The sequence below is a fragment of the Spermophilus citellus genome (assembly GCF_964194105.1).
Source record: "Spermophilus citellus genome assembly, chromosome: 9".
NCBI lineage: Eukaryota > Metazoa > Chordata > Mammalia > Rodentia > Sciuridae > Spermophilus > Spermophilus citellus.
In genome coordinates, this window is record NC_138191.1 from 25,576,718 (window position 1) to 25,601,819 (window position 25,102).

Genomic DNA, 25,102 nt, shown 5'->3' on the forward strand with positions numbered 1-25,102 from the left:
GGAAACTTGCATCTATGATATGTATGGGCTCCCATGTCCACTCAAAGGCCCTTGGGCCTTCTCTGAGGAAGTTGAAAGGAAAAGAGGGTTCAGTAACAATCCCAATTCTTCCTTTGCTAACCACTCCTGGAAAACCCATTTTTTATGTCCCCGCAAATTGACCCAACCTAGCGACCCAGGCACAGTGACAGAAATCATGTGTCCAATGGACATGTCATCTTTTGTACATGTGCCTAGGTATTCTTGGGTGGGTGGTGCCCATACAAAAGTTCCTAAAATAAAGTAATCCAATTGACAAAGAGGGCTTTGAAGTAACAATGTGTTACAGCAGAAGGAGCTACATCCTCATAGAGAAAGCTAAAATGGGAAAGTGCATCCCAGAGCCACAGAAGCTGTCACCACTCTACCTGAAGCTTGAAGTGCTGGGAATCTGCATGCCACTCTCCACTTGCAGAAGAGTTGTTTTCTTTTCATGATCTTCTCTTTCAGGACACTCATGGTATCAGTGAGGACATGCAGCTCACATCCAGGTGTTTTGACAGCCAGGCCCCCAAGGGCATCACCCTCAAGCTTGGGAAGGTTCTGCAGTTCAATGCAAGTATCCAAATTCAGTTCTGCAAATAAAACAGGAACTATTACCCTGTGACATACCTATTGACCCCAAAGAGTCACCTAATCAAGAAAGCAGCCTTGCACAAGAAAGTCTAAGTATGGATGTGTAGCTTATAGAGACTGATACTTTCAGGGCTGGGGTTGTAGCTTGGAGTTAGAGCACTTGCCTCAAATGCATGAGGCCCTGGGTTCTATCCTCACTACCACATAAAAATAAAGACATTGGGACTGATACTTTCATTTTGTTGATGATTCTGGCATATCCAGTATGATAAACTTGACAGGAGGCAAGTGTGCTTCCAATTCTTGAAAATATTCAAGAAATATGGAAGTTATAGACACCTATAGCTCCCCAATATAAAAGGCAATAATAACACACACATGTATTGCTCAGCCATAAAGAAGAATAACTTTATGGTATTTGCCAATATATGGATGAATCTGGAGACTACCATGCTAAGTGAATTAAGTCAATCTCCCCAAATACAAATATGAAATGTTTTCTCTGACATTCGGAAGCTAATCTACACTAAGGAGGGAAGAGGGGAAGAATACAAGTTCCAGGTATTAGACAAAGGGAAATGAAGGAAAAAGAGTACGGTAAGGAAAGGAAATGAATGGTAAGAAAAGGAATGAACCTGACATAATTTTGCTGTGTACATATAGGAACACAATGCAGAGAATGTCACCTTTATGTACATCAAAAGCCTGGGGTCCTAATTAGATTAAGATATATTCCATGCTTCTACATGATATCAAAATGGGCTCTACTCTCACGAATAACTAAAAAGTAATAAAAAACATAATAAAAAATGACACTTTAATTTGCATGTTTAAGTTAACAATCCAGGGGGCTGGGTTTGTGCCTTAGTGGTAGAGCACTCGCCTCGCATGTACAAGACCCTGGGTTCGATCTCCAGCACCACATAAAAATAAATAAGTGAAATAGAGGCATTATGTCCAACTACAACTAAAAAAAATATTAAAAAAAGATAACAACCCAGGTTTGAGTTAGACTTGTTCCCTATGAAAACCCCCAGAGAGAGATCCATGTGCTAGTAACTTAGGAAAGACTCATTCCCAGCAGAAAGAGGTAATGAAGTCAAGGAAATCAGGTACAGAAGGCAAAAAAGTCTAGAAAGTATAGAATTTAAGGGAAGGTAGCATGTGTCTGAAAGATGCTCTTCATAAGGTTGGGACCCTAATCTGACTGGGCTTCCCTGTGTCAGTAATCAAGAATATTAGGAGACCAGGTGTGAGAACAGAGCAGAGTTCAGAATGTAAACAGGAAGTGTAGATGGAAGGGCAGGTCAGGGCTACAAGGCCATGGGGAATACAGATAAGACCCAACAGAGGCTCCATCTGCTGTTGGAGACAAGCACAGGTGAAGAGAAATCACTGCAGAAGGATGAGCTCCAGTCTTATAGAGTTAAAAGGAGTCAAGTGCATCCCAGAGCCAACATACCTGAAGCCTGAAGGCCAGGGAATCTGCATGCTAGTTTCCTCTTGCTCATCAGAATTTTTCTTACAATTATCCTTTGTTTGCGGACAACTGTGGCATCATTGAGGACATGCCCTGTAAGTATGTGCAAGAAAGACAGGATTTGTAAAATCCAATAGCACCCAGATATATTTGCCAAAACTAGAAAATCAGAGTGGAGGTAGGTTGTGCTTTGGGGAAGGAAGAGATAATAAAAATCAAGCAAAATCAAAGGAGAAACAAACACATTATTAAAGAAAGGAAAACTCATCCTAAGGAATTAAAAAGTATGCATAATAATGATATACTTCATGTATACCCATTATACATGATAAAGCACATGTATAAACAATGTGTAATACACACAAGAGGGATCTCTATATTTATCCGATGGACAACTGCTCCTTTGGGCTCTTGATTCCACCTGTGCATGGGAAACTTGCATCTATGATATGTATGGGCTCCCATGTCCACTCAAAGGCCCTTGGGCCTTCTCTGAGGAAGTTGAAAGGAAAAGAGGGTTCAGTAACAATCCCAATTCTTCCTTTGCTAACCACTCCTGGAAAACCCATTTTTTATGTCCCCGCAAATTGACCCAACCTAGCGACCCAGGCACAGTGACAGAAATCATGTGTCCAATGGACATGTCATCTTTTGTACATGTGCCTAGGTATTCTTGGGTGGGTGGTGCCCATACAAAAGTTCCTAAAATAAAGTAATCCAATTGACAAAGAGGGCTTTGAAGTAACAATGTGTTACAGCAGAAGGAGCTACATCCTCATAGAGAAAGCTAAAATGGGAAAGTGCATCCCAGAGCCACAGAAGCTGTCACCACTCTACCTGAAGCTTGAAGTGCTGGGAATCTGCATGCCACTCTCCACTTGCAGAAGAGTTGTTTTCTTTTCATGATCTTCTCTTTCAGGACACTCATGGTATCAGTGAGGACATGCAGCTCACATCCAGGTGTTTTGACAGCCAGGCCCCCAAGGGCATCACCCTCAAGCTTGGGAAGGTTCTGCAGTTCAATGCAAGTATCCAAATTCAGTTCTGCAAATAAAACAGGAACTATTACCCTGTGACATACCTATTGACCCCAAAGAGTCACCTAATCAAGAAAGCAGCCTTGCACAAGAAAGTCTAAGTATGGATGTGTAGCTTATAGAGACTGATACTTTCAGGGCTGGGGTTGTAGCTTGGAGTTAGAGCACTTGCCTCAAATGCATGAGGCCCTGGGTTCTATCCTCACTACCACATAAAAATAAAGACATTGGGACTGATACTTTCATTTTGTTGATGATTCTGGCATATCCAGTATGATAAACTTGACAGGAGGCAAGTGTGCTTCCAATTCTTGAAAATATTCAAGAAATATGGAAGTTATAGACACCTATAGCTCCCCAATATAAAAGGCAATAATAACACACACATGTATTGCTCAGCCATAAAGAAGAATAACTTTATGGTATTTGCCAATATATGGATGAATCTGGAGACTACCATGCTAAGTGAATTAAGTCAATCTCCCCAAATACAAATATGAAATGTTTTCTCTGACATTCGGAAGCTAATCTACACTAAGGAGGGAAGAGGGGAAGAATACAAGTTCCAGGTATTAGACAAAGGGAAATGAAGGAAAAAGAGTACGGTAAGGAAAGGAAATGAATGGTAAGAAAAGGAATGAACCTGACATAATTTTGCTGTGTACATATAGGAACACAATGCAGAGAATGTCACCTTTATGTACATCAAAAGCCTGGGGTCCTAATTAGATTAAGATATATTCCATGCTTCTACATGATATCAAAATGGGCTCTACTCTCACGAATAACTAAAAAGTAATAAAAAACATAATAAAAAATGACACTTTAATTTGCATGTTTAAGTTAACAATCCAGGGGGCTGGGTTTGTGCCTTAGTGGTAGAGCACTCGCCTCGCATGTACAAGACCCTGGGTTCGATCTCCAGCACCACATAAAAATAAATAAGTGAAATAGAGGCATTATGTCCAACTACAACTAAAAAAAATATTAAAAAAAGATAACAACCCAGGTTTGAGTTAGACTTGTTCCCTATGAAAACCCCCAGAGAGAGATCCATGTGCTAGTAACTTAGGAAAGACTCATTCCCAGCAGAAAGAGGTAATGAAGTCAAGGAAATCAGGTACAGAAGGCAAAAAAGTCTAGAAAGTATAGAATTTAAGGGAAGGTAGCATGTGTCTGAAAGATGCTCTTCATAAGGTTGGGACCCTAATCTGACTGGGCTTCCCTGTGTCAGTAATCAAGAATATTAGGAGACCAGGTGTGAGAACAGAGCAGAGTTCAGAATGTAAACAGGAAGTGTAGATGGAAGGGCAGGTCAGGGCTACAAGGCCATGGGGAATACAGATAAGACCCAACAGAGGCTCCATCTGCTGTTGGAGACAAGCACAGGTGAAGAGAAATCACTGCAGAAGGATGAGCTCCAGTCTTATAGAGTTAAAAGGAGTCAAGTGCATCCCAGAGCCAACATACCTGAAGCCTGAAGGCCAGGGAATCTGCATGCTAGTTTCCTCTTGCTCATCAGAATTTTTCTTACAATTATCCTTTGTTTGCGGACAACTGTGGCATCATTGAGGACATGCCCTGTAAGTATGTGCAAGAAAGACAGGATTTGTAAAATCCAATAGCACCCAGATATATTTGCCAAAACTAGAAAATCAGAGTGGAGGTAGGTTGTGCTTTGGGGAAGGAAGAGATAATAAAAATCAAGCAAAATCAAAGGAGAAACAAACACATTATTAAAGAAAGGAAAACTCATCCTAAGGAATTAAAAAGTATGCATAATAATGATATACTTCATGTATACCCATTATACATGATAAAGCACATGTATAAACAATGTGTAATACACACAAGAGGGATCTCTATATTTATCCGATGGACAACTGCTCCTTTGGGCTCTTGATTCCACCTGTGCATGGGAAACTTGCATCTATGATATGTATGGGCTCCCATGTCCACTCAAAGGCCCTTGGGCCTTCTCTGAGGAAGTTGAAAGGAAAAGAGGGTTCAGTAACAATCCCAATTCTTCCTTTGCTAACCACTCCTGGAAAACCCATTTTTTATGTCCCCGCAAATTGACCCAACCTAGCGACCCAGGCACAGTGACAGAAATCATGTGTCCAATGGACATGTCATCTTTTGTACATGTGCCTAGGTATTCTTGGGTGGGTGGTGCCCATACAAAAGTTCCTAAAATAAAGTAATCCAATTGACAAAGAGGGCTTTGAAGTAACAATGTGTTACAGCAGAAGGAGCTACATCCTCATAGAGAAAGCTAAAATGGGAAAGTGCATCCCAGAGCCACAGAAGCTGTCACCACTCTACCTGAAGCTTGAAGTACTGGGAATCTGCATGCCATTCTGGTGTTCACAATATACACATTAGGGTCAGAGAACACACACAGGATGAATATTTGTACAATTAGAATGCTCTTTTTCTTCATTTCAGATTCATGTATAAAGGTGACTGTGTCCAGCTCTATTTGCAGCGAATGGATGAGGCACTGGCTCTTCCCAGGGACAAAGTATACTGATTAATAGCTCAACAACCCATGTGAGAGGCCTTATGAATTCTTTGTTCCAGAGAAGCAATGTCTCTGTTTCTGTTTGAAATTGTCTCAAAAACATTTGTAACATACAGAATTAGGAATGGGTGAACACCCAACCCAGCCTCATCTTTGGAAGAAACGATTTATAGTAGAGGGGGTGGAGAGAGAGAAGGGGAGGGGATGGGAGGGGAGGAGAGGGGGGATAGTGTAGAATGGGATAGACAGCAGAATACATCAGTCACTAGAAAGGCAATTTGTAAATCAATGGAAATGTAACTGATGTGACACAGCAATCTGTATACGGGGTAAAAATGGGAGTTCATAACCCACTTAAATCAATCTGTGAAATATGGTATATTAAGAACTATGTAATGTTTTGAACAACCAACAATAAAATTAAAAAAATAAAATAAAAAACAGAATAAACAAATGGGACTTACTTAAACTAAAAAGTTTTTTCTCAACAAGAGAAACAATAAAAGAGGTAAATACAGAGCCTACATCCTGGGAACAAATTTTTACCCCTCACACCTCAGATAGAGCCCTAATATCCAGAATATACAAAGAACTCAAAAAAATAAACAATAAGATAACAAATAACCCAATCAACAAATGGGCCAAGGACCTGAACAGACACTTCTCAGAGGAGGACATACAATCAATCAACAAGTAAATGAAAAAATGCTCACCATCTCTAGCAATCAGAGAAATGCAAATCAAAACCACCCTAAGATATCATCTCACTCCAGTAAGATTGGCAGCCACTATGAAGTCAAACAACAATAAGTGTTGGCGAGGATGTGGGGAAAAGGGTACACTTGTACACTGCTGGTGGGACTGCAAATTGGTGAGGCCAATTTGGAAAGCAGTATGGAGATTCCTGGGAAAGCTGGGAATGGATCTACCATTTGACCCAGCTATCGCCCTTCTCGGACTATTCCCTGAGGACCTTAAAAGAGCGCACTATAGGGATACGGCCACATCAATGATTATAGCGGCACAATTCACAATAGCTAGACAGTGGAACCAACCTAGATGCCCTTCAATAGATGAATGCATAAAAAAAATGTGGCATCTATACACAATGGAGTATTATGCAGCACTAAGAAATGACAAAATCATAGAATTTGCAGGGAAATGGATGGCATTAGAGCAGATTATGCTAAGTGAAGCTAGCCAAGCCCTAAAAAACAAATGCCAAATGTCTTCTTTGATATAAAGACAGCAACTAAGAACAGAACAGGAAGGAAGAGCATGAGGAAAAGACTAACAGTAAACAAAGACGAATGGGGGGAGAGAAAGGGAGAGAGAAGGGAAAGCATATGGAAATGGTAGGAGACCTTCAATGATACACAAAATTATAAGAGGTTGGGAGGGGCAAGGGGGAGGGAAAAAAAGGGGGGAGAGAATTGAACAACAGCAGAGGAGGTAGAGAGGGAAGATGGGAGGGGAGGGGAGGGGAGGGGGGATAGTAGGGGATAGGAATGGTAGCAGAATACAAGAGTCACTAATATGCCATTATGTGAAAATGTGAGCGTGTAACAGATGTGATTCTGCAATCTGTAATTGGGGTAAAAATGGGAGTTCAAAACCCAATTGAGTCAAATGTATGAAAGATGATATATCATGAGCTCTGTAATGTTTTGAACAATCAATAAAAAAAAATGTGGACCCCCCCCCCAAAAAAAAAAAAAAAAGAGAATACTGTTAAAAAAGGTTTGAGCTATTCTTGAGGATGAAAAGGCATTTTCATGTCTCCAGTAGAAATCAGTAACTGGGAATTAACCTATGCCCACCCTACACTTCCCTGTAAACTAAAAGTTGCTGTAGTCTTTGTGTTTCATTATTCCATTGTTAGTAAACTGAAGGCAAAATAACAATATCTTTACTTCTGGAAATGATGGATTTCCTTTTGATGAAAGAAAAGAGGAGAAAAAAATTTGGAGACAATCTTTTTCTCAGAGGGGAAACAGACAATCATACCTCACTTTAGTGACCATAAACCTATCTGCAACTTACGATATTTCTGGAACTGGTTGGCAAGGGTATACACGGTAGATTGACATAAGATGAATTTTTCTTCCAGATCTCGGAAATTCAGTTTGTGTTCTTGTAATTCAGCTTGTAGTCCCCGTATGATTTCTTTAAGTTTCATCTGAGGCTCTCCATCAAGGTTCATTTCATCCCCTCCATCAGAGGAAGGGCTGAAGAATACTGCCATGTTTGTACAGTAAATGTACAGCCAGGACCTGCAAAGAAAACCCAAACATGTTTTGGGTTAAAAACAAGAGAATCCAAGAGCTGGCTGCAGTGGCAAACGCCCATAATCTCAGAGGCTCAGAAGGTGAGACAGAAGGATCTAGAGTTAGAAGTCACCTTGAGCAATAGCAAGGTGCTAAGCCACTCAGTGAGATCCTGTCTCTTAATAAAATACAAAAAAGGGCTGCATATGTGGCTAAGTGTTTGAGTGCTTCTGACCCAAATATTTAAAAAAAATAATAAAATAACCCAAGTAGAATTCATCAGGACTAAGGGAAGACAGCAGCTGTCATGATTCACTTACTGTTGAGAAACAAGTACTCAGCAGTCCACAACACTTGAAACTCCTTCACCTTTCAAACAAGGATTCACACACCTGAGTCTACAGCGTGGACTCAAGACAGAAATGAGGAGTTAGGGCTGAGTGCGCTAGGTAACAGTCTAACAGAATTAGAAGGTTGGAGATGTCATGGAATGTGGGAGCCTCTGCCTTCCAATTGGCTCATGATGGCTGATCCACTGGTTTCTTCAGGTCAGTACAGACGTAGACCACCACTCATTGGGCAGTCTCAGTACTTGTGTACCCTCATGCCAATGTTACCAACTTTTCTTTGTTCCCTTCTCCAAACACCATATTTCACATTATCCTATAGGTATATGTTGAGAATCCTTGAAGTAAAAATGGTTTCCCAACAAGTTAAAATTATCTACAGGACTACCCAGTGGTCACCTCATTATTTCCTTAATAATAAAGTGGATCATAAGGTTTTTCCTCAAGGGAACAATGCAAAACTGTCAATGTAATATAGCCATAATGTTCTTCTCTGAATATGTCATTATTTCAAAATCCACTAAAAATACAGAACAAAGAGTAAACCATGAGTGTTTGAAATTGTTTTCTGCACTCTCTCAATATTATTTTGTTATACTCCATTTTTATTGTGGCTTCTTTTCTCTCACTGGGACATCTGTTGGTGTACAGGACTCTGAAGGAATTCCTTACTTATTACAAAAGTTCCAATTGGCTCAGGCAATAGGAACATGGAAAGGAGAATAGAAACATGGAGGGGAGCCATGCTAAGTCTTTGTGAACCCTCAACTGTGGGACGCTCATTGGAAGAAATTTTCCAGATCCCTCTTACTAAGTCCAAAGCAGATAATGTCCAGTGCTGACTCTGCTCTTCATGGCAATCTTCCCTTCACTAGGTCAGGCTACTGGTGTCTGCAATCAATGTTCTCACCTACTGAGAACCATGGCTGAATCTGAAGCAGATACATTAAGCTCTTTTCAGTAAGGATTGGATACCCTTCCTAGCATGCTGCAGGGAAATGAGCCCAGTGCTTTACCTGTCCAAGCTCAGCAAATGCATTCATTTGCTTTAACTCACTTATAATGTAAGTTCTCTATATACATGGAGATTTTACATTTTATACACACCACAGGGTAAACTGAGGAGCAAAGCAGGGGAGTTAGTTTGTTCTGCTTCTATGAACACAAGAGTCATCGACTCTCATCCACTTGAATGTCAGAAAGCCAGGCTTTTAGCCACACCTTCCTCCCTTTGGACTGCAAACCTGAAAATTACTTCAATTATTTACCTGCATTTGAAATGAAGTTTGAGTAAAAACAAGAGTTGAACTTTGAGGAATGACAATATTAGTTTGTTTTGAAGTGGACAGAAAATGCTGAGGTCTAGAGAAAACATCACAATAATCTTCGCAAGGAAGAACTTATGTGTCTTACTTACCCTGCCTCTTTCTCCAGCTGGCCAGAACATACTCAGTATCTATTGATGTCATCAAAATCATCTTCAGATCTTGAGAATATGGATTTCTATGAGCCAAACTGGAGAGCAGGTGTTGGTCTGAGAAGTCATCCATCATTATGCTGGGACCTGTTGGAAACAACTAGTAGGGGGATCAACCTGACTACCAACATTTTTTTGATACAGCACTGGCTACACTCACCAATGAGTCCACTATCAGTTCTTTCACTTGCTGTTTACAAGACTGATAGTTCTGTATAAGCTAAGATCATGTTCGACCCATCTCTGTGTTCACAGTTTCCAGTGAGGCCAAGCACTGAGGCAGGTTACACTCAATGAATGCATAAAAGTGGTCGCATACCACAGTTATTACAATGAAGTCCCTTTACAGTATCATCTAAAGCCTTCTAGTTAGTGTCCCCTTCAATGAGTCCACAAGTGCCACATACAGAGTCCTGCACATGACTCTGCAGATGTGAAGTAAAGAAAACTGTCTTGAGAACAGTTTGTTTCCCACCTATAATCCACATTGCACTCTAGGGTTTGTAATCAGTGCTTCTGTCAGTTTTAATTTGTAAAAAATTTTTAATTTGTATAAAAGTTAAAGGTTGACTGAAGAAAAGACTTACACATTGACTTATGCTTGTCCTAAAAGATAGGTGTTAGAAAAGCATCCATGTGCCAGTGATTTACGAAGACCATGCCTCCCAGGAGAAAGAGGGAGTGGAGCTGAGGGACCTGGGAAGAAAAGGCAAACAGCCTGCAAAGTGTGTGATTTCAGGGACAGCGCCATGTGTTTAAAGGATAATTTTTATAGTATTTGGACACTGAGTTGGCTCTGCGTCAGTGTGGCAGTTACAGAGAAGAGAAAGACAGCAGCTTTGGATACAGAGAAGAGTTCGGAGTGAAAACCATAGAAGTGAGCCAACCTTATGCATAACCAAAGTTGAATTTTACACTCTCCTATCAAGTGAATATAGCTTCCTTCATGTGGAAAGTCCCACAGAACTTGTGCCTTCTAGGCCTCTTCCTGTCAATATTTTTACATCATATGATATATTGGTGTTGTTTGTGTAGCTGCTGTTTTTGCTATGGCAGAACTGTCCAGGATCTTGGGATAACACTGCAGAAAGAAGTTATTCATGTCATTCTCATTGTAGTTCTTTTAAAGGAACAACTGACTTTTTTTTTTAAGGGAGAAAGTCCCCAAGACTTCTCAGACAGATGATAAAAATGCTGGATACTTGTAAATTGCTTTTAATTTTATAGGAGCTCACCATGCAAGATTGCCTTGAGCCTCAGAGAAGACTTAGGACTTGAACTTTGAGCAATCTCGGAACTATTGAGACTATCGGGGACTCTTGGGAATGAACCAACTGTATTTTGCATTGTCAGATGAGTGTGGGATCTGGGGGGGGCCAGGATGGAATGTTATGGTTTACATGTGGTGTCCCCCAAAAGCTCACATGTAAGACAATGAGAGAAGGTTCAGAGGAGAAATGATTGGGTTGTGAGAGTCTTAACACAATGAATGAATTAATCCCCTGATAGAGATTAACTGAGTAGGAAGTGAAGTGGTGGGGTGTGGCTGGAGGAGGTGGGAATTGGGGGCATGGCTTTGGGGTTCATATTTGTATCTGGTAAATGGAGACCTCTCTTTCTGCTTCCTGATCTCCATGTGAGCTGAATCCCACTGACACACTCTTCCACCATGATGTTCTGCTCACCTGGAGCCCTGAGGAATGGAGCTGGCCTTTTATGGACTAAGACCTCTGAAACCATGAGTCCTCAAATAAACTTTTCCTCCTAAAATTGTTCTGGTCAGATTTTTTAGTCACAGCAGTTAAAAATCTGACTAAAACTATATATATATATATATATCTATATCTATCTGTCTCACAGGATTAAAGGTGAATTCACCAGAAAAAGTGAGCTAAAAAACAGATAATTCTCCAAAAACTGTAATGGCCATAATTAATCTAGAAAAGGACCATATGGAACATGTTGGGTTTATTGATTGTTTATTTTTTTATACAGGTATTGAACCTAGGTATACTCAACCACTGAGCCACATTACCAGCCCTTTAATTTCTTTATTTCAAGACAGGGTCTCACTAAATTACTTAGGGCACTGCTAGTTTGCTGAGGATGGCTTCGAAATGCAATCCTCCTGCCTCAGACTATCACATTCTGGGATTACAGGTGTGCACCACTGTCCCCAGCTCCTTCATGTGGAACGTCTTTGTCAGACCAGAGTGTACTTTTGGATCAAAGTAGTCAACCAGATATTTAAGGAATGTCGGGGGAGCTGGGGTTATAGCTCAGTGGTAGAGCATTTGCCTAGCATGTGTGAGGCACTGGGCTTGATTCTCAGCACCACACATAAATAAGTAATAAAAAAAATAAAGGCCCATCAACAACTAATAAAAAAGTTTAAAAAAAAAAAGAATATGGGGACCCATGAAGTTCTCAGGAAAATGTTTTTTTTAAAAAAATAAACTTGTACTATAGCATCATATCCTTTTATTTTTTCCTCCAACAGGATTTATTTTATTTTTAATTGTAGGGGGACACAATACCTTTATTTTATTTGTTCATTTTTATGTGGGGCTGGGGATTGAACTTAGTGCTTCATGCGTACTAGGCAAGCACCCTACCACTAAGCTACAACTCCAGCCCAGGATTTTTTTTTTTTTTAATCTCCTGTACCTGAAGATAAAACCCTGCAGGAATTAGGGTGTTTTCAGACATTCCCGGGCCAATCATGTGAGTTTCCTGAAGCTGAGTCCCTTAAATTTGGGGTAACACCTGCTACGTTATTTTCAAAGCCAAAGGTAGACATTTTAAGCATTCTCAAAAGGCCTAGACCTGGAGCAACCGGCCTTTCCAGATCTCCTTCCCCTTGGTCTCCCCCTTTCTGTAGTATTTAGGAAGGAACTTACTGAAAGAGTAGAATCCCAGAGTTCAAGAAAAGTCCTCCATCAATTTGGATTTAAAAGTGACATCTTTTTCCCACCTCTGGTTTCAAACTGGTTTGGGCAATTGGTCATGCAACTCCAATCATAAGATGGTGTTATTGCTCCTGTTTCCCTCAGGAGCCCTCTCTCCCCATCCTCCTGCTGGTATTTGGGTCAGGTTTGAGTACAGAAAGGCATTAGGCATTTCTTCCCCCGGGTCTGAGGGTCAAAAGAATCCCAGGGTATAAGTACTACTTGTATCAGATGGAGTGTCCCCCCTCTGAAAGACAAGGAGGAAGAAGACATCCCACATGGCATTCCTTCATTGTTCCTCCACCAGGTTGAAGTGTCACTCAATCCCCTGTGGACCTCAAAGCTGCTGGGATCACTCCTTGAGACCTATCTAGGACTTTTGAGCCATTCAATTAGTCACCCCTTACAGATGCACCACTCAATGTCCCTTCCCTCAAAGTCTTTTTTATCTACTATGATGTTCAAAATGTGAGCAACCATGTAGTGAGGCTTGACTCAGGCTGGTTGGATTAGTTGCTCTTATCAATGAATTATTTAAAATTCCCTTTCTTAGTGTAATTTCCCAATGAGAAACTCTGATTCTTCTGTATTGTGTTTACCCCAAATTATGGAGGCACTATAGACAGTGTTGAGCATCCAGAGGAAACAGGCCAATAGCTCTCTCTCTCTCAGCTATTGTTCTAAGAGAGAGACAGGGTCCTGAGGGCCTGAAACAGTTTTCAGCCTTTCCTGATGTTTGCATTTGTCATTATACTCATAATTAGGGCCCTTAAAGTCCTGTTATATCTATTGTAAAAAGTAATCTATTTTATAGAGTCAAGGATGATGTCCCCACTGTAACAGGTCCAACACTGGAGCCCTGGAGGGGAGAAGGAGTGGATGACAATAGACTGTGTTATCCTTATTTAACCAAATAGGTAGAGAGGCTATCTATTGATGAATGAATAATGAAAACGTGGTACATATATACCAAGGAATACTATTCAGCCATAAAAATTGTGATTCTGCCATTTGTCAAAACATGGATGGCACTGGAGATCACTTCATTCAGTCAAATAAGCCACATACAGAAAGACAAATGCTTCAAGAACTCACTCATTTGCGAAATATAAAATGTTGATCTCACAGGTTTTGAGAGGAGAATGGTGGTCACCAGGGGCAGGGAGAGGAGAAGAGAAGAGAAAGGAGTCAAAGTTAATCAATGAGTACTAAGTTGCAATTAGATGGAAGCAGGAAAGTTGGGTGTGCCATTGCACAGTAGGATTTTCTACAGATAATGATAATGTGCTGCATATTTCCAAACTCCAGAAGTAAGGATTTTGAATTATTTCACTACAAAGAAACAATATGTACTTAAGGAGATAAATATGTTGAACACAATTGAAACATTACATGGTACACAAGAAATGTGGATGATTTCTTGTTTTAAAACAGTATGAAGCATGAGTTTTTTGTTTTCCTCTTTCCTGATTTCAGAACTAGATTAAAGACTTGTTGGTGAAGGAGCCAGCGATGGAGAAAAATGCAGAAATGTAATTTCAGGGCAGAAAATTGTAATTTCATGGGGTGGTTGGACTTAGTTCTGAAAGGGCTGCCATTGTATTGAGGGGGGAGATGACTATATTTATTAGAATCCTGGAGGCATTTGGAAGGCAATGGAGCCCCTAGCAGATTTCCAAAGACACAGCACATCTTCTTCATTCTTTATCTTTTTCTCTCCTCCTCTTTCTCTTCCCTTTTCTTTCCTCTCCTTCTCCTTCCCCTCCTCCTCCTCCTCCTTCTCCAGGTTCTTCTACTTCACCATTAAAAATAGAGTATTTGTTGAGGGCCACAGCCAAGTCAGGATGACACATGGCATTTTTGCCAGAAGGGAGTGGTTGAGAGGTGATGCCAGCAAGCCATTGAGATGATGATGGTTATGTTAAGCTGTGTATTCAGTTGTATATTAGACCCCAGCTGTCCAACTCGGCCTGCAACTTTGGAGTTCTTGCAGGGATTCCTGGTGAGTTCTGGTTGGTTGGGGAAGTGCTGGAGAAGGGATTTCCAGAGGAGGGATTTCTGGTTGGTGTGTGGTGTGTCCTGGGAGAAGGCTGCGTGCGTGCCTGGCATTCGCAGGAGTGCGGAGAATAAAGGAGTTCCTGTTTTGAACCTACAAGGCTGTGTGGCGGCTCGGTTATTTTGTGCCCAGCCAGACTGTGGCAAGTATTATTTCATAACCCTAACCCTAACCCTATGATGAATTCTCTGTAAATTTTGAAGGTCTTAAGACAGCAGGTCAAGACATAGTATTTTGTATTTAAGGTGCTACAATAGGTACCTGTCCTATTTTCTTTTCTGTCTCCCTTTATGGACTTTCACTCTATTTTCCTCAAAGAATTCTCCATGGATTTTATTTGAATTAGAAAAAACTTGGAAGACAGTGGTAGTCATATATGACTGAGGTTTTCCCCTTTCCTTTCCTTTTTTAATTTCCCGGTGCTGGGGATTGAATCCAAGGTCTTGTGCTTGCAAAGATTAGCACTCTATGAACTGAACTATATGAACTGCACCAGCCTCCCCTCCTTTTTTTTTTATTTCTTACAGAATGAGCTGTGTTTCTGCCACAACAGGGATAGAATATACTTATAAAAAATTAAATACTGGAGAATCTGCCTCAAGGATATTTTGCTGTCACCTTTTACTTATTTATTTCAGTTGTATATGGACTCAATGCCTTTGTTTTTATGTGGTGCTAGGATCAAACCCAGTGTCTCACACTTGCGAGGCAAATGCTCTACCACTGAGCTACAACTCCAGCTTTTGCTGTTGCCTTTTAAAAAATTATTAATTCAAACAGATATTTTGAATTATTTCTTATAATCATAAATGGGGAAATACAATAGTTTTCAAAAGTTTTCTCCAAAAGTAGCTGGAGACTGTATCCACCAGTCTCAGACTTACAAGAGGTAATATGTTGCTGTTGTCATCGTAAAGTTGCTTCATAGTAAGCTGACTTACTAAGAAGAAATATTTGAGTTGTCCTGTGACCATTGATTATTTTATCAAGGATACCAGCCCTTGAAGTTCAGAAGTAAAAGAAGGAAATTTGCAGGCTTGCTGCAATAAACTCAGGGTCAGAAAAGTGCTACCTATTGTAGCGCTTAAAATACATAATAGTATCTTTTAACCAGCAAAATATTCCCTTCCCTGTGAAACTATACAGGCACGTCCTTACCATTGACTACATTATTTTTAGATTCAAGTAATGGGTCTGAGCAGTTTCCAACCATTCATCTAAATCTGCCAGCAAATTCCTCTGTATTTCAAAGCCAAAATCATTCATGCAAATACTTAAAACACTCAAGTGTAAAGCACAAGTTGACTTCATATCTTCCCAAGGGAGTGGCCATGTCTCTACACAGGGAGGTCTATTGAAGGTTTTTTTTTTGTTGTTGCTGCTGGTAATGGTGGTGGTTTTGTGATAATGATTATAAGTTTTTGTTCTGTCATTGTGTTAATTTTTAACTATTTCTAGGAAATAACTATAAACTAATAGCTTTATTTTAATTCTGAAAGGAGAAAGAACACAAAAATTTTCTGAAGGATTATTTAAAAAAATTTTATTCCAAAATTTATGGAATGATCATTATCAATTAAGGTTCTTAAATAAATGTATTGTGACTCAATGACATGCACAATGTGTGTTAAACTGTCATCTGTGGCCCACCTGTATCAGAATCATCAGTTTGTTAAACTGTGTCTGCATCACTATCACCTGGGATATTTACATAAAGAGGCAGATCCTCGATTAGAGTCCCATAACCACTAAAGTGCTTTATACTGCAGCCCAAGGAGTCGCTACCACAATCCCCATAGCTGACTGTGAAACAGACCCCCTTTGAAATGAAAATCTTCAAATTCTTTTTTAATTTTGATCTTTAAAATGACAATGAAGGTTGATGGACTGCCTGGCCCTCTTGGGCACTGCAAAGGGGAACATACACTTTGAGACAGGTTCCTGATTAACACAGTCTAGCTAAATACACACTTGGGCATTTCCTGCCTTTCCCCCACACTGTGTCCTGTTTTTATAAAAGCTTTCCATGCCTCACAGTCATCAAAGATGAAGACAGGTCAAAGAAAATGTTCTTCTCTATCTTGCTCAAACCCAGGATGGAAAGAAACCAATTCTCCATTGCCATCCTGACTCCTGAGTTTTAATGCTGCAGAACAAACAGCAAAATATGTCCTTCCCTGTGAATTTGTAAAGGCACATCAAAAGTTTAAGAATCACTTGTCTTATCTTAGAAATTCTTGAAAAATGGCAAGGAGGAAAAATTGTCACTTTTTAAAACTTAGACCTCAGAATTAGCCAATAAATTTCTTCACGACAGTTTTATTTTCTATTCTTTTAAAGATTTTTATCATTTTTTAATATTAATTTTTAAATTTATTCTAATTAATAATATATGATAGTACTGTACACAAATGGAGCACTTCCTCTGGCTGAACATGGTGCAGAGTCAACACCAGTAGTGTAGTCACAAATGTATATAGGGTATTAAAGTCCCTCTCATTCCACAATCCTCCACACCTCCACACCCCTCCCTTTACCTCCCTCCCCTCTGTCCAATCCAAGGTTCCTTCATTCCCCACCACCCTGCTTTATAGATCAGCATCTGCTTACCAGATAAAACATTCAGTCTTTGTTTTTTGGGGTATGGCTTATTTTATTTTCTATTCTTAACACTTGTTCTAGGGACTAATATAGAAATGGGAAACAAAGACAAAAAAAAAAAAAAAAAAGAAACTATTTATACAAACTTTGCTTTAAAAGAAAAAAAAAGCCACTGAAAGACCGTTACAGTTTCACCCTGCCTGCCATCAGTGATGTTGGCCTTCAACGTATGGCTACAGCAACATAAATAAACCTCTATCTTACATTTACGCATACTAGGAGCACTCTGAAGACACAAAGGAGGCTTCAGTACAATTGGGGCCTGGCCCACACCACTAAGAAACAAGTAGAGGCTGCCATATGCAAGACTTTGCATAGGCTTGGTGTGGACATCAGTCTCATATTCCCCTGAGGGAAGTTAGATTAGCAAAATGGCACAGCATATTTAATGTGGAGGAGTCGGGGCAGTAAAATTTGGAGAATGAGTGAATAAAGGAAGCAGATTGTGCTAGGCTATAAATGAGAGGGCCTCTTAGCAAGTCATCAATTTCCTTCCTCACATGGACTCAAAGAGGTGAGACCTGATGGTGCAGTGCAAAGTCCAGCCTGGCTTGGCCTAGAGGAGCTACATGGTCAGGTGTGGATCTGTGAAAGGTGCTAGCCGAGTCTCACTGACACTGTCCAGCAGGGCCCTGCTGCTCACTAGGGTGCTTCTAGAACTGCCAAGGAGCTCTACATTGGAACCACATGACCCTTGTGTAGGAGGCAACAATTTCCCCAGAGCTGATTTTCTGAGGAGAGCTGCTGAGGTGAGAACTGTGTTGTGACAGGTGCTGTGTCACTGAGGCTGTTCAGAAGCAGTGTCTCGAGGTTTAGCATGCACTCTTAGGTGCACTTTGTCTAGTGAGAGGCCTGGTGGTCTTTGACTACTGGTATTCCATCACTGCCAGGAAGTCATTCTGCCTTTCTGACTACCCTAGTAGGAGACATTTCTGATCACCTCTTCAGACCTGCACCAGATTTGAAGGAATAGGGCCCAGGTGCTCCTTAGCAGATAGACAGTTGTTCAGATGTGGTGAGGGGGTTAGGCCTAGGCTTCCTCGTGTTTAAGGGACCTGTGGTGGCTTTGCTTCTTTTGTGGCTCCTGGAAGGCAAGAGTCTCAATGCTGGAGCACACAGAAGGACCCTTAAGGATTTCACCTGCAAGTAAACAAAAGAATCCTGTTCAGATGGAACTGTTAGACCCCACTTATGATGCCCAGACACTGGAATTAGGGCAAAGCATGCAGGAAGGTATAAACATGGTGGGAGGTGGTAAAAAGAATGAGTCAAGGGGATGCACTGGGTCTGGAGGAGATTCCAGGTTCCAGCTTAGAGGATAAGCTTCCCTGTGCACCCAAATCCCTGGTGCCCCAGCCATAGCCCTACTGCATATCATATGGTCAGATCCTACTACTGTCCTTTTATTACCCAGTTCATACTACATGTTATATGGTCTGAAGAAAAATAAAGGCCTTTGTCATATTCTAGGAAAATAAGGACGCAGCATGAAACACACACATGTAGAAACAGCCTGTACTGAAGAGGACATATTGAGGCAAGTTCCCCTGTTAAGTGTGTGTCTCATTTTTCTTAAGGAGAAGTCAAATTGGCAGGGACCTCAGAGATTATCTAAGTCTAGGTCCACCTTTAACAGATGAAGGGTAGTAGCTCACAGAGGCAAAGGGGCCAGCCAAAGGCATACAACCAGTTAACATTAAGCCTGGAGTTAGAGACCAGAAATCATGAACAAGGAGAGGGTGGGCTGCACACTGGAGGGAGCCAGCAGGAACTGGAGGCTGTGGGTTAACTTGGCAGCGATAGGAGGAGGCTGTACAGAGCCAATCCTCTAAGTGTTGTGATAAGAGACTCAGGAAAGAAAGCAATCCTCAGAGAAGATCCAAAGGGAATTAGAAAGCAAGAGCTAGTTAATATACACCCCATGCTTGATCACACTCTGTGTGTCAAGGCTCTCAGGGTACAACTTAGGAACATTCCTAGAAGGCTCAACTGCTCTGATGTTTACCATATAAGTTTAAAGGTTTAATGTCTCATATTTAAAACAATCAGTTACACATCAAGTTTCTCTTAATAGGATTTCTAGGGAATTATTAGCACAGCATTTAAATAAATGTAGAGAATATCTGATATATATATATATAAATTTCCCTTAAAGTGTCTTTTTTTCACTATCAGTTTTTTCTTTTATATCCAGGAGACCAAGTGGATCTTCCTTCATGTTTTTGAAAGAAAATGAGGTGTTAAAATAAAATGCTGTTCTTAACCTAATTTTGTGCACTAAAGTCAATTTATAAGGTTATGCCTTATTTGGTTTTTCATAAAGTAGTTCAGGAAAGTCCAGAATGCACATATGGCCTCAAGATCTCTTGGTAGACAACTAATTCACAGGGAGACTTTGAAAGTTTCTTCCCTCAAGGACCAACTGAACTGCATTTCTCTGACTCCTTGCTTCACTGACATCAAGGAGAGAAAATTGGGCTAAAGGGGAGAGATGGTGACGAGAGGAGAATAATAACAGGGTAGAAAGCTGAGCGGGCAGGAGGGTGAAGGTATGGAATCTTAAGAGGAGGCTATCCAGGAGCTAAGACCTGTGCGGTGGACCAGATATCTCCTAGAAGGTAAAGGAGGTCAGGGTCACTTACAGATCTGATGTCAGATGGTGATGTATTTGAAGCAGGCTCTGTGACTGTGTAAGACGCAATCGTTGCTTTAGCTCCAAGTTAGTCCTTGCCTTCTTCAAAACATGATGTGTCCTGGTCACTGAAAGAAGAAAAGAGCCCCACAAAGAAGGAATTTCCAGCTAGGCTCTACTTGCTGGGCATGCATTTTCTAGAGCATTTTCTTCTCACCCCTCAATCATGGCCTATTGCTGACCCCTTTGTCCCTGCTCCCTCTGCAACCACAATTGCTGTAGTCTAGCCTTCACCACACAAGATCTAAGGTGCCAGGACTTCCTTCTCATATCATCAGCGTATATATGTCACACAGAAAAGCAAAAGTTAACAGATTTATATGTTTCTATTATTTAGGAAAAAAATGTTTGATGGATGGATATTCCACATGAATGTAACTTCCAGTAAAAACCTGTTAGGTACAGTTTCATAAACCACCTTTATGTATAATTTTCTATGTGCTTTCTAGTACAATGCCTTGTAGTGAAACTTCAATATGCAGAAAATCACATACATATATAAAATACATATACATATGCATATATGTGAAATATGTATATGTTAAAATATTTATCAAGGGCTAGGGTGCAGTTCAGTGGTAGAATGAAGAAAAAGAAACCACTCTATAGAGTATGGCAGGTCTGGCACACATAGAAGAACTTGGGTTCAAATTCTCTGTATTACAAAAGTTCATCAAAATGTAAACTATCAATAAAAGGAGTTCCTGCTAAGAGGAGAGTGGGTCAGAGCCAGGTTCCAGTTCAGGCCTCTGGGGCTGGGAACAAGAGGAAGAGCAGGGACTGAGCCATGCTGCTGCATCTCAGCTGGTACATGGGAAAACAGTGACAGGGAAGCCCTGTCAGGAGGAAGTGAAGAGGAGACTCAACACCACACCCACCATGGCAGCTCCAAAAGGGCAAGGCAGCAACCTAATGTATGCTGAGCACTTCCTGCCAGCTGGGTACTGTGCTTAGCAGTTTACAGATATCTCTTACTTACAGGCTACAATAAAAAGTCCATGAAATTGTCCACTTTCATCTGACACTTGAGGTCATTATCTGAAAAATGTGTATTCAGCGCAACAGAGAAAATAAGGATTAACATGACCCAAGAATATCTGGCATGAGAATGTCAAGGCTCAGACTTAGAGAAACCTGAGCAGAAGTGATTGAAGACATGGCCATGGAGGTGATTGGAGAGCGTGAATCAATTGGTGTCCCCAAAAGACAAAACAGAAGACACAGAGTGGAATGTTGTGTCAAGAGGCTGGGGAGTGGGACCTCTGTTAACACTCAAATTAAAACTAGGGAGGCAAGATAGAGGCTGGATATTGAAGAGAGCCAGAGAAATCTGGTGAACATGCTTATCTGAAGAGGCAGGCAAGAGACTGGGGCACAAGTGGATGTCTACCACGTGGAATAAATGTGCCTGCCACCCAGCACTTTCCCACAGCCCTGGTTTCCTTAGGGACAGGAGCATTGTGCCACATACTGAGGTCCCCCTAGGTGAAGAAAAGGAAGCCCTTCTAGAGAGTGTGGAAGGTCTGTGATACTGAGACGGAGCCTAGTGAGGTGGAAGGAAGAGCAACTAAAAAGCCAAGCACCTGATTAGGTCTCTAAGCCCTGTAAGCCCAGCTTGTCTATTAATGTCTCAGTGCCCCTCTTTGCCAGTTGGATCATGTAAAATATAAAAATGTAGTAAAACCTGTCCTACTATAAATGACATTGGAAAACACAGGCTCCAGGCCAGTATGTGTCTCCCACCTATAGCCAAACTTCCACAGAAATTTGTTTTTGCCTTTTTAGGTTTCATAATGATTTTCTTACCTATATTTCTTTTTTAAGATTAGAACTGTGTAGTTGTACATAGTAGTGGGTTCATTCGGACAAAATCATACACACATGCAATTTGACTTCAGTTAATGATTGCCCCCTTCCCTCTCTCTTTTTTCTCCCATTCCCCCTAACATTTCCCAAATCTTTTTCATCTACTCTACTAAACTTCTTTTTGCTCATCTATTAATTTATATTTGATTGCTTCTTTCTACCTATGCATAAAGGTGGCGTCCCCTGTGGTATATTTATATGTCCATGTAACAACTTTTTAAGAATTCATTCTGGGGCTGGGGTTGTGGCTTAGTCGAGAACACTTGCCTCAAATGCCTGAGTCCCTTTGATCAATCCTAAGCACCAGGTTAAAAATATATATAAATATATTGTGTTCATCTATAACAACAACAAAAAACAATCATCTGCGTTGCCTCCCCTTACCCATCTCTGCACTCTGCCTCTCAATCTTCTCCATTACTGCTCTTTCCTTTATCTGTATGATATCCTATCCTGCCCTCCCCATTTCCTTTGTTTTACTCTAGTTTCTGCATGAGAGTAAACATTCAAGTTTTGAGTTTTTGTGTTTGGCTTATTTCACGTAGCATGATATTCTCATTGCTATCCATTTACCTGTAAATGTCATTATTTCATTTTCTTTTATGCCTTTGAAGAACCCCAGTGTGTGTGTGTGTGTGTGTGTGTGTGTGTGTGTGTGTATGTGTGTGTGTTTACACACATATCATATATATGTGTCAGAATTATAAAATTTATTTATCTATTAAGGTGATTCCATAATTTAGCTATTGTGAAATGTGCTGCTATAAACATTGAGGTAGCTGTCACTGTAGTATGCTGATTTTAGAAGTTTTGGCAAAATACCAAGGAGTGGGCAGATCCTCATAGGATGTTTACATCTCTAGTTTTTTGATGAATCTCTATAGTGGTTTCTGGACTTGTACTAGTCTGCAGTCCCCTTAACACTATACAAGTGTACATTTTCCCCACAACGTTGCCTGCATTTTTTTTATGTATATTCTTGAACATTGCAATTCTGGAGTGAGATAAAATTTTAGTATTGCTTTCATTTGCTTTCCCTAATTGCTAGTGATGTTGAACCTTTTCTCATCTATTTGGCTATTTGTAATTTTTTTGTTAAGAAGTTTCTATTTCATTTTTTCTATTGCCCATTTATTGATTGGGTTATTTGGGATATTTTTGTATGAAGTGCTTTGAGTTATTTATATATTTGGGGTATTAATCCCTAATCAGATGAGTAGCTGACCAAGATATTTTTCCCATTCTGTAGGCTCTCTCTTCACACTCTTCTTTCTTTCCTTTGCTGGGAAGAAGTTTTGTAGTTTGATGGCGTCCCACTTATTTATTCATAGTTTCAGTTCATGTACTTTTGAGGAAGCTGGTGCCAGCAATAATATGTAGAATGTTGGCCCTACGTTCTTTTCTAACAGTTGTAAGTTTTCTGGTCTAATTCCTGAGTGTTTGATCCATTTTCATTTGAGTTTTGTGCAGGGTGAGAAATAGGGTTTTAGTGTTATTTTTCTACATAGTTATCCAGTTGTCCCAGAACCATTTATTAATAAAAAGGCTCATTTCTCCAATGTATATTTTTGCACCTTTGTTAAGTACCACAGGGCTCTAAGTATGTGGATTTGTCTCTGTCTTCTATTCTGACCTATTGGTCTTTGGGTCTATTTTTGTGACAATATCATGCTTTTTGTTACTAGAGCTCTTCAGCATTACTTATTGTCGGGTGTTTTGTATTTAACAGTGGTACCAATAATAAAAAACAAACTGAAATAGAAAATTAGTTCAAGAATTAGATAGTAGGAGACAACTATGTAGGCTAATATATTAACATCCCAACTTGAAGTGGTGGGAATTACAATATATATATATATATATATATATATATATATATATATATATATATTTAGGAATACAGTATTTTTCTTTTGGCAGAGCTATTTTTGTTTAATACTTTTACTTTATTTATTTTTACGTGGTGCTGAGGATCCAATCAGTGCCTTACACATGCTAGGCAAGTGCTCTGCCACTGAGCTACAACCCCAAATCTAGGAATACAGTATTTTTATTGAAAATTCTTTTTTAAAATATTATTTTTACATAATAGCATATTTTGGCATATTATACATACATAGAATAATTATAACTTGTTGAAAATAGGATCCCCCATTATTGTGGTTGTACATGACGAAGAACTTCATTGTTCGTATATTCATACATGAAGATAGGAAAGATGTGTCTTATTCATTCTCCTGTCTTTCCTATTACATGTTCCCCCCTTCTCTTCGTTCTCCTTTGTTTAGTCCAATGAACCTCTAATCTTTCACTCCCTTGTTGTGAGTTAGCATCCACATTCTGCCTTTGGGTTTTGGGACTGCCTTATTTCACAAAGCATGATAGTCTCCAGTTCCATCCATTTACTGGTGAATGATATAATTTTATTTTTCATTATGGCTGAGTAGTATTCCATTTTGTATGTATACCAAATTCTTTATCTATTCATCTGATGTAGGACACCTAAGTTGGTTCTGTAGCTTGACTATTGTGAATTGAGCTGCTATTAAATATTGAAGTGGCTATGTCACTGCGGTATGCTGATTTTAAGTTGTTTGGGTATAAAGTGAGGAGTGGGATAATGGGGTCAAATAGCGGTTCCATTCCAAGTTTTGTAAAAAAGCTCCACACTGCTTTCCAGAATGGTTGCACCAATTTGCAATTCCACCAGCAATGTATTAAGTGAATCTCTTTCCCCACATCCTTGCCATCATTTACTGTTGCTTTTATTTTTAATATTTACCATTCTGAGTGGGGTGAGTGAATTCTCAGTGTACTTTTGATTTACATTTCTCTAATTGCTAAGATTTTAAATACTGCAACCTCTGGATCAACGAAGTTTAGGCAGCTTTTCTGATCTCAGGTTTTTCTGTACTAAATCTGTGTTTCTCTGTGTTCTCCCCTCCATTTGTGGGGAATCTTTTCTGCTTTCGCTACCCATGTGGCAGGTGCGTTGGCGTCTATATATTCTTATTCTTTGTTTTTGTACTCAAATTTCTGATTCCCTAGTCCAATTGAATGTACACTATTATATTTTGTGAAATTCCTTTTTCATCAACCTCAGTAAGTGGATATATTCCTGCTGCTGTGCTC